Here is an 11,454-nt window from a genome sequence, read left to right on the forward strand (position 1 = left end):
AAAACAAACCTTACTCGTCTGTAATTTGCTGTGTTATCGCTACTCCCTTTCTTGATGAAACGACTAAATTCTGATCACTCGACTGATGTGGTACTACTTCTGTGGCCAGTGAGGACAAAAAAAAATCATTGCCAATGGTGATAATCTCTTCCTTCACTTCGTTTAGAATCCTGTGGTGTATCCATTCCAGCCCCGGGGACTAATATAGCCTGATGGTTTTAAACATTCCAGAAAATCCTCTTTCTTTACGTTGATATGTTCTAACATACTGTTTGTTTTATTCTGACCTCATAAATGTCAAGGGCCCTCTCACTGGTGAAAACATAAGCAACGTGTTCATAAAGGATCTGTCATATACCCTGCAAATCCAGGCAAATGTTTCCTCTTCTGTCCTTGATTGGTCCTACCCTCTCTCTTGTTATCCTCCTGTTCTTCACAGACGTGTAGAACATTTTGAGTTTTCCCTAACCCTGTTCACCAATGTCTTTTCAGACATCCTACTAGCACGTCTGAGTCCATTCCCAACTCCGTCTTGGCTAACTGGTAACTATCTATAGCATTGTTCCATCCTTGCTTCCTGAACCATAAGGGAACTTCCTTCCACCTTTTGACCTGTTGACAAATACGGTTCCTTTATTTTACCATCTTTTTCCTGCGTCAATATATCAAAACTATCCAGAACCCCATGCAGGAACTCCCTAAATAACCTGCACAGTTCCGTTGTGCAATTCCCTGAGTGGATCGATTCTCAATTTATGCATCAATGTTTCTGCCTAACAATATCAATATAACAATACAACAATGCCCTTCCTATTAAATACTGTCCCATGTCATCTGCTGCTATCCCTCTACATGGCTATAGTAAATGCCAATTAGTTGTTGTCAGTGATTGCGAAATGCTCATCAGACGAGAAATATGATTTCTGAAAAGGTTTATTGGCTAGTACTAGATGCTTTATGGGCTCTACTCTAGTCGATCTGTCCACATGCTGCGTCAGGAGCCCTTCTTGGGAACACCTATCAAATGCTGCTCCATCTAAGTGTTTTGCACTATGGAGCTCTCAATCCATAGTGCAAAATAGGGACATTGAAATCACCCATGGAAAGAAACCTGTTAGTTTGCACCTTTCAAAAAACGGGCTGCCCGTCTGTTCCTCAGAAACTCCGTCGCTATTGGGGTGTGGTGTGTATAATATTCGGTCCAGATTGATTGCTCCCTTTATGACTTCCACTCATATGTCATGAGGATCTCAGCCCGAAACCTGGACTGTCATTTCCATCCAGAAGTAAATCTCGCAGGTCTAACTTAATGAGTTCCTACAGAATTCTATGGGTGTATTTCCTCTCCTGGATCCGTATGAGCTGAAGATTGCATTTCTATCCCTGGAGCATTATCAGTGATGTCAGTGAATGAAACACGACTTTTGTATTCACCACAAATGCATGTAGGCATTTATCCTAAATATGCAACTGTACAATAGCTACTGTTCTTCAACTCTGATCGGTCCAGTTTTCAGATCTCAGCTGACCAATTCTTGCGTGGTTTGCTATGTAAAGGAATACATTTACAGGCTATCTGCACCTTCATCAAGATCAGCAATACTGAAGTGTGCCACAAGCGTCCATTTAGGAGCATTTTCTTATAATTCATGTTCATTTACAGACGCATCCTTGCACAAATTTGCGAGTGATGATAATTCAGGCACTACTCGTTCTCTGTTGCAAATTAACTTTCATGTGCTTGCTTATCTTTTCATAGCAATACCTATTTGTGTGTAATTGTTCAATATTTATTCAGTACTGTGTAGATAATATGTAGGCTCTGTATGTTACTGAACGTTTCTCTGAGCGTTGCATACGTCACTGAAGTGACGATTTTATCGTCTACTTCTTATCACTGGAAAATTCCTTATCGGAACTATTTTTTAGTGTCAGACGAACACGACCTCTTCTTCTTCTTCTTCTTCTTCTTCTTCTTCTTCTTCTTCTTCTTCTTCTTCTTCTTCTTCTTCTTCTTCTTCTTCTTCTTCGTTCTTTGTTCTCTTCCTTCCTTACAGTACGTTGGTTATTCTAAATTTCTTGTTACGATCACCCAAGAGCACTGCTATAACCACAAGTTTTATTCCTCATTCCGGACTTCCGAAGAACATTCGGAGCATAACATCCAACTCCAACACTGTCACGTAGTTGGCAGGATGGTTGAAAATATTTAAAGACATGAAAGAATCCTCGATGAACGGCAAAGTTTCAGTGCGCAGAATTAACAGGGGATTATCCATTCCTCGCATCGTCACCGAATTCTTACTTAAATCTACAATTTTGAAGAATTCAACGGGTGAAGGGAACATCTTTTCTTCTTTAATCTATTTTGGTTCAGTTAAAAGTTATTGGTGCTGGTCGATTGTACATAGTCCATTAACTAAAATTTGAAGAACTGGTCGACTATGTATTAATTGTCTGAATTTCGGCAATGCGATCTGGTAATGTAGGGTTGAATTTCGGTTGCAATCTACTGACTCAGCCAATAATGTTCCCCACGTGTAGTAGGAGATTTAAACGAGATTTAACGCCATTAGAAAATTAGAGCAAATTATTACAGAAGAAGGGGGAACTGAACCTTCAGTTATTTTGTGTGGACAGATGACTGATGGTTTGGGTTTTTACCTGAACAAGAAACTGGTTAAGATTAATTAAGAAATCATAAATAAATATACCAATAATGTGATGGTCTAATGGAATTTCACCATTGTTGATATGGGGTAAGATTCAGAGAATGTCCGAGGAACGTGGGCAAAAATACAGGATGGACGTTAGCAGTCTTATCACAGTGTATACAAAAGAGATGTGCTTGGTTAGGTGACCAATGTGGTAAAAAAAAAAGATCAAATAAACTTGTTATCTGAAGAAATAAAAACTGGAAAGGAAAGTTGTGCAAAGTACGAAGTCAGTATGAAAGAGACAGCAAGGCGTTTTAACAAAAGCTGAGCAATTGTGAGCATCGAGAGAACAGAATAAATGTAATCGGATCGAAATGCACTCTGCATAGCTGAAGCATAAACTGGAGCAGAATAAAGCACACAGCAACTTGTTGGGGGGGGGGGTGCTAAAGGCCATGTGAAAAGTGTGCCCCTGCCATTAGCCCTCCTTATTGGGAGAGACTTCATATATCGGACAATACTCTGAAGCAGCTCTACCATTGAAAATCGGATGACCTGATACAGATTCTACAACGACCTCTTGCGATTCAAGTGATGATAACAGGAACACTAGTGGTAGCAGCCAAGTCTCAACTTGATACAATAAAGACCAAACAATTGAAGGCACGCAAGAGTGATGATGGATGCTATGATACTTGGCAGGTAGTTTCGGAACGACCAACGGAAATGGAAAATATTTTAAAAAAGTGCACAGATGTTTTGCATCCCAGTCAACGGAGTCTCAAAGGCTTCAGCGGAACCTCAACATATTAAGGACATACACAGCCTACCTCCACAAGATAGCATGCAACATACAGGCTAATTTGTTTCCTTCATCGTCAATCATTTGACTCGTAGATTTGATATGCCCATAGGAGATGATAAGCAAAATCTATAACGTGATTGGAATGTCATTAAGAAGTGTTTGAGAGGACCGAAGTCTGTCAAAGTCTAACCCTACATCACCGAAGTGGGAGGTAGAGACGGGATAGGTCAAGTTAAGTTAAGTCAATTTTTATTGTCAGTTCGACCATAACTACTGGTACAGTACACAGTAAAAACGAGACAAAGTTTTTCTGACTATGGTTCTACATGAAACATACAAAAACTACATTGAACTACGTAAAACAACACAAAAGCTACACTAGACTACAGATCTACACAGGACTGCATAAAGTGCACAAAACAGTGCAGGCATAACAATAAATTATAAACAAGAGAATAGGTACAGTAGAGGGCAGCAGATTGCCGTGAGTCCAGGCTCTGGGTATTGAAGAGTCTGATGGCTTGGGGGAAGAAACTGTTACATAGTCTGGTCGTGAGAGCCCGAATGTTTCGGTGCCTTTTGCCAGATGGCAGGAGGGAGAAAGGTTTGTATGAGGGGTGTGTGGAATCCTTCATAATGCTGTTTGTTTAACGGATGCAGCGTGTGGTGTAAATGTCTATAATGCCGGGAAGAGAGACCCCGATGATCTTCTCAGCTGACCTCACTATACGCTGCAGGATCTTGCGATCCGAGATGGTACAATTTTCGAACCAGGTAGCGATGCAGTTGCCCAGGAAGCTCTCAATACAACATTTGTAGAATGTGGTGAGGATGGGCGGTGGGAGATGGACTTCTCTGAGCCTTCGCAGAATGTAGAGCCGCTGCTGGGCTTTCTTTGCTATGGGACTGGTGTTGAGGGACCAGGTGAGAATCTCTGCGAGGTGAAAACCAAGAAATCTGGTGCTTAATGATCTCTCCGGAGAAGTCGTCAAAGTTCAGCAGAGAGTGGTGACTCCGTGCCCTCCTGAAGTCAACACCCATCTCCTTTGTTTTGTTTACATTCACAGACAGGTTGCTGGCTATGTACCAGTCCGTTAGCCGCTGCACCTCCTCTCTGTATGCTGACTCATCGTTCTTGCTGATGAGACCCACCACGGTTATGTCATCGGCGAACTTGATAATGTGGTTCGAGCTGTGTGTTGCAGCACAGTCGTGGGTCAGCAGAGTGAACAGCAGTGGACTGAGCACACAGCCCTGGGGGGCGGGGGGCCGTGCTCACTGTGATGGTATTGGAGATGCTGCTTCCAATCCGGACTGACTGAGGTCTGCCAGTCAGGAAGTCTAGGATCCAGTTGCCGAGGGAGGTGTTCAGGCCCAGCAGGCTCAGCTTTCCAATCAGTTTCTGAGGGATAATTGTGTTGAATGCTGAGCTGAAGTATTTGAACAACATTCGAACGTACGTGTCTTTTTTGTCCAGTGGGTTTGGGCCAGGTGGAGGGTGATGGCAATGGCGTCGAATGTTGAACGGTTGGGACGGTATGCGAAATGCAGGGGATCCAGTGAGGGGGGCAGTGGGGTCCTAATGTGCCTCATGACGAGCCTCTCGAAATACTTCATGATGATGGACTGAGTGCGACGGGACTGTAGTCCTTGAGGAAGGGCACTGAAGACTTCTTCGGCACGGGGACGATGGAGGCGGCCTTAAAGCACGTAGGAACGATTGCGTTGCTCAGGGAGATGTTGAAGATGTCAGTGAGAATCTCAGCTAGCTGATCTACACATCCTCTAGGCACTCTTCCAGGAATATTGTCTGGTCCAGCAGCCTTCCGTGGGTTGACCCTGCATAGGGTTTTCCTCACATCGGCCACGGTAAGACACAGCTCCTGGTCGTTTGGAGGAGGGGTGGTCTTTCTCGCCGTCACGTCATTTGCCGCCTCAAAACGAGCCTAGAAGTTATTCAACGCATCTGGGAGGGAGGCATCCCCAGCACAGGCAGGTGGTGTTGTCTTGTAATTGGTGATGTCCTGTATGCCCTTCCACATGCGCCGCGTGTCGCCGCTGTCCTGGAATTGGCTGTGGATTCGCTGGGCGTGTGCAACCAACCAACAGGGATCTGATACAGCTGTATAGGTAAATATATTGTACAGTGGATAAAATGGATTACAGAAACATTGTTGAACTCCAACCATGCTGTCAGCTTTCGAGGAATGGGAGTAAAGGTCATTGACAGTCTATGCTCCATTTGGAGCGAAGGGCCCAGAAAGGAAGAATAGAACCTACAGCAGACTGAATAGAGAACTGCGAAGTCTTTGAAGAATGTGAGGGTACTTCAGAACAATGGGGTTGGGCTACTCAGGAGCTCCATTTGTAAAGGAAGATTCTATCTGAATATAGTCCACTGGTTTGTATCTTTACAGCTGTGAGAATAGAACAGCCAACGCTCGTTTACCATGACAATAGATTAATATAGATTCTGATACACTGACCTGTTTTCTCGTCGACTGATTGAGTTATGTAAAAATATTCTATACAATAATATGGTTTTAAAATTGTTGTATGTGTAATATACTCTCCAGCTATGAAATAGTCAGATTTGGTACCACTGACATAATTACGACATTCAATCAGCTGTACTCGTGAGTTAACACTTAAGTACCGAGTTCCAGGTTAACAATGATGGAAGCATGATGCTGGAGGTACCTTCAGTTTGTCAATGGAATTAGATTCGCTTTTCTTTATTGTATATGGTTCTTGCTTGTGAGGGGATACAAAGCTTCCTTTATCACTTATTACTACAAACGTGTTGTTATAGAATACGAAATAAAGTGGTTCAAAATATTATAAATAAGATAGGAGGATACCCAGAGTATGCACATCATCGGGTGACTCCAATGCATGCACAGTCCTTGTTTATATGATTTTCTGAATGTGCGCAGTACATACCTACTAATGGATGCAAAATACACTCATTGGCCACTTTATTAGACACACTAGTGGCAACAGTTGTGGTCTTTTGCTGCTGTAAGCCATTCACGTCACGTTTCGATGTGATGCGCGTTCAGAAATGCTCTTGTGTACACCACTGCTGTAACGTGTGTTTATTACAGTTGCTGTCGCCTTCCTATGAGCTTAAACCAACCTGGACATTCTTCTCTGAACTCCCTTATTAACAAGGAAGTTTCGCTTACAGAATTGACTCTCATTGGATTTTTAAATTGTTTATCTTATTCGATTCTCTGTAAGTTATAAAGATTGATGTGCGTGACAATCCCAGGCAATCTTTATTTTCTGAAATATTCAAAACATCCCATCTAACAGCTATAATTATTCTACAGTCGAAGTGACTTTGGTCACATTAATTCCGATTCCGATATTTGGTCTGAACAGTAACTGAACCAGGTAATCACGTCTGCATGTTTTTATGCATTGAATTGATGCCCTATAATTAGCTGATTGGATATTTACATTAACGAGAGGAGTATCCAATAAAGTGCACACAATGTAAATTTAAAAAAAATCAAATTGACATATTTAGATCACATTAAGTCTCCACTACAGAGGGCAGAGTGCAATATCAAAAAAAAAAGAGTAAAGCTTCTAAGGTCTTCGCCATGCAATTCTCAGCAATATATCAGTGGAACATCCGCAGAGATTTTATCATAACATAAGACTGCTGCAAAGTAGATGGTTTCATATGAGAATGGCAACCAAGTGGAAGTAAATGGAGAAAAAAATTGAACTGAGTATTATATTGAATGGTGACGCCGAGGAAACAAATACAGGCGAAAAATATCATTCATGATTTATAAACGGTGAGGGTTATACTGTCCCGAAGTATTGATGAAAGTTTTGATGCTTTCGATAGCATAAGTCAGACAGGGAACACTACATTTCCGGGATTGCAGCACGGACGTGTGCTCAATCTTTGAAGTATGTCAATCTGTTGTACTTTATTACAAAAGCCCCTGGCCACGCCCCATTTCTGAACTCAACAAGGGAGACAAGTAATTAAGACAACTTGATGTTCTTCGTTCGTGGATTCTGCACTTCGCCTGATGGGGCAAACAAAAATTCTAATCTTAATGTTATTGGAAAACTACACCTGCCGGCAACCCGAGTAATAGTCTGATAATTGATTGTGACTTTTCTATCAAACGTCAGGCATATTTCAAAAACCTTAACAAAATGTTCTAGTGATTGTTTAAAAAGATACTAATACTTATTTTCCATTTACTGTATTAAATGTGTTTAAGACTATTCAGGTTTTTTTTCTAAATTTTGTGGTCATTTTTTCTCTTTCCTCTCTGTTTTGAAATCCATTGAAAAATTTTGATGATGACTAATCTCTGCAATAATTTGGAAAGATAATGTAACATACTTGCAATTTATCGTCTCTGTTAATCATTCAAATGAGAATGTCGTGAACAGGATCGGCAAGTTTGCACATACCAACAGGTTTCCGTTTATTTATTTTTAATTAGAGATACTGAGTGAAATTAGTCATTCTGCACGATCCAGCAACCCCCGACAACCTCAATTTATCCCCAACTAACCAAATTTACAAAGACCAATTCACCTACAGTCATTGGACTGTGGTAGGATACCAGAGGATCAGGAGAAAATACATGCATTTCAAATAGAGGATGTACTGACTTCTTACAGAGTATCCCGGAAATGAAGTTAGAACATAGAACATAGAAATCTACAGCACATTACAGGCCTTTCGGCCCACAACATTGTGTCGACTATTTCACCTACTCTAGAAGCTGCCTAGAATTTCTCTAGCCCTCTATTTTACTAAGCTCCATGCACGTATCTTAAAAGACCCTATCGTAGCAGTTTCCACCACTGCCGCCGGCAGTGCATTTCACCCACACAACTCTATCTGTTTGAAAAACTTACCCCTGACATCCTTTCAGTACCTATTTTCAAGCACCTTAAAACTATGCCCCCGTGTTAACGATTTCAGCCTGGGAAAAAAGTCTCTGGCTATCCACACGATCAATGCACCTCATCATCTTATGCACATCTCTGAGGTTACCTCTCATCCTCCGTCACTCCAAAGAGAAAAGGCCAAATTCACTCAACCTACTCTCATAAGGTATACCCTACAATCCAGGCAACATCCTTGTAAATATCCTCTACAGTCTCTCGATAGTATCCACATCCTTCCTGTAATGAGGTGACCAGATCTGAACACAGTACTCCAAATGGGGTCAGACTATGGTCTTATATATCTGTAACATTACCTCACGGCTCTTGAACTTACTCCTTCGGTTGCTAAATGCCACTATACCATACGCCTTCGTAACAACACTGTCAACCTGCGCCGCAGCCTTGAGTGTCCTATGGACACCGATCCAAAGATCCCTCTGATCTATCACACTGCCAGCAGTCTTACCATAAATATTATACTTTGTGTTCAAATTTGACCAACCATAATGAACCACTTCGCACTTATCTGATATGAAGTCCATCTGCCATTTCCCAGATCAGTTCTGTATCCTATCGATGTCCTCTTGTAACCTCTTACAACCCTACAGACTATCCACAAAATCCACAACTTTGTGTCATCAGTAAAACATACTAATCGAGCAACTACTGCGCAAGTGCGTGGTCGTCAGCCAGTTGGAACAGCAAGAAGTGTTTAAAAAAGAAGACAGCTTTACAGAGCAGAGGTCAGAGTAGAAGGAGACCGAGTAGGAGGGCTTTGGCTCAACGGGGCTTCGGCGATAACGGGTCGAGGCGAAGTAGGTTGCCTGTATAGAACAGAGACAGGAAGTATGTGTGTGAGGCCGGTGTGTTGTACAGGGTGTCAGATGCGGGAAGTCCGGGGGACTCCCAGACTCCCGAACGGCCAGATCTGCTCCAGATGCTTCGAGCTGCAGCTCCTTAGAGACCGGGCTAAGGAACTGGAGACGCAACTCAATGACCTTCGTTTGGTCATGGAGAGTGAGAAGGTGATAGAGAGGAGCTATAGGCAAGCAGTCATACCGGGGCCTCGGGAGATACATAAGTGGGAAACAGTCAGGATAGGGAAGGGCAAGAGTCAAATACTAAAGTGTACCCTTGTGGCTGTCTCCCTTAACAATAAGGACTCCTATTTGAGTACTGTTGGGGCGAATGGCGTACCTGGAAGAGGCAACAGTGGCCGCGCCTTTGGCACAGAGTCAGGCCCTGTGGCTCAGAAAGGTAGAGAAAGGAAGAGGATGGCAGCAGTGATAGGGGCCTCTATAGTAGGGGGCCAGATAGGCGATTCTGTGGACGCAGGGAAAAACACGGATAGTAGTTTGTCTCCCAGGTGCCAGGGTCCGGGATGTTTCTGAATGTGATCACGATATCCTAAAGTGGGAAGGAAAACAGCCAGAGGTCGTGGAACAAATTGATACTGACGACGTAGGTAGGAAAAGAGAGGAGGTCCTGAACACAGACGACTGAGAGTTAGGAAGGAAATTGAGAAGCAGGATGTCAAAGGTAATAATTTCGGGATTATTGCCTGTGCCACGTGACAGTGAAAATAGGAATAGAGTGAGGCGGGGATAAAGGCGTGGCTGAGGGATTGGAGCAGGGGGGCAGGAATTCAGATTTCTGGATCATTGGGACACCTTTTGGGGCAGGCAGGACCTGTACAAAAAGGACGGTTGCACCTGAATCAGAAGGTGACCAATATCCTGGCTGGGAGGTTTGCTAAGGTTATTGGGGAGAGTTTAAAGTAGAATTGCTGAAGGTTAGGAACGGAACTGAAGAGACCGAGGAAGTGGCGGTTCTTTCTCAAATAGAGAAAGCTGGAAGACATTTCGAGAGGGAAGGTAGCCAGGTGATAGAGAAGGAATGTGCTCAGACCGATCGTTTGAGATGTGTCTTTTTTAATGCAAGAAGTATCATGAACAAAGCGGATGAGGTTAGAGTATGGGTCAGTACTTGGAGCTGTGATGTTGTGGCCATTGCAAACACCTGGATGGTTCAGGGGCAGGGATGGTTACTTAGACTGCGAGGCTTTAGATGTTTCAGAAAGGACAGAGAGGGAGACAAAAGAGATGGGGGCGTGGCAGTCCTGATCGGAGATGGTGTCAGGGCTGCAGAAAAGTAAGAAGTCATGGTGGGATTGTCTTCTGAATCTCCGTGGCTGGAATTTAGCAACAGGAAAGGGTCAATAACTCTACTGGGGTATTTTATAGACTACCCAATAGTAACAGGGATATCCAGGAGCAGATAGGGAGACAGATTCTGGAAAGATGTAATAATAACAGGGTTGTCATTGTGGGAGATTGTAATTTCCTAAATTTTGATTGGCATCTTCCTAGAGGAAGGGTTTAGATGGGGCGGAGTTTGTTAGGTCTGTCCAGGAAGGTTTACTAACACAATATGTAGATAAGCTTACAAGCGGAGAGGCTGTACCTTATCTGGATCCACAAAGCACGGTCTCCTCGTATCCCAAGCCTCCTTACTTTCTCAATAAGCCTTGCCTGGGGTAGCTTATCAAATGACTTGCTGAATCCATATACACTACGTCTACTGCTCTACCTTCATCAATGCGTTTCATCAGATGCTCAAAAAATTCCATCAGGATCGTAAGGCACGACCTGCCTTTCACAAAGCCAAGCTGGCTATTCCAAATCATATTATGCCTCTCCAAAAGTTCATAAATCCTGCCTCTCAGGATCTTTTCCATCAACTTACCAACCACCGCTGTAGGTTATCCCCCAGAATTGCCAAGGTCTTTTTTCCCAGGTGAATACTGAAACAATGTATTCATTAAGTACCTCCGCTAACGAGTCCAACACCATGCCAACGTTTCCACTATCGCACCTAACTGGTTGTATTCTCACACGCTCATTCTCTTGCGCTTCATATACTTATAAAACTGTGTTAGTGGTGCAGTGGACTGTAATTAAGGCTATCAAAGCATACAGAGTGATATGGACTTGCAATGAAACTAGGCTGAAAGCTAGCAGATAGAATTCAATGAAGACAAATGTGAGGTGCTCCACT

This window comes from Mobula hypostoma, chromosome 7 (genome assembly GCF_963921235.1).
Source record: "Mobula hypostoma chromosome 7, sMobHyp1.1, whole genome shotgun sequence".
NCBI lineage: Eukaryota > Metazoa > Chordata > Chondrichthyes > Myliobatiformes > Myliobatidae > Mobula > Mobula hypostoma.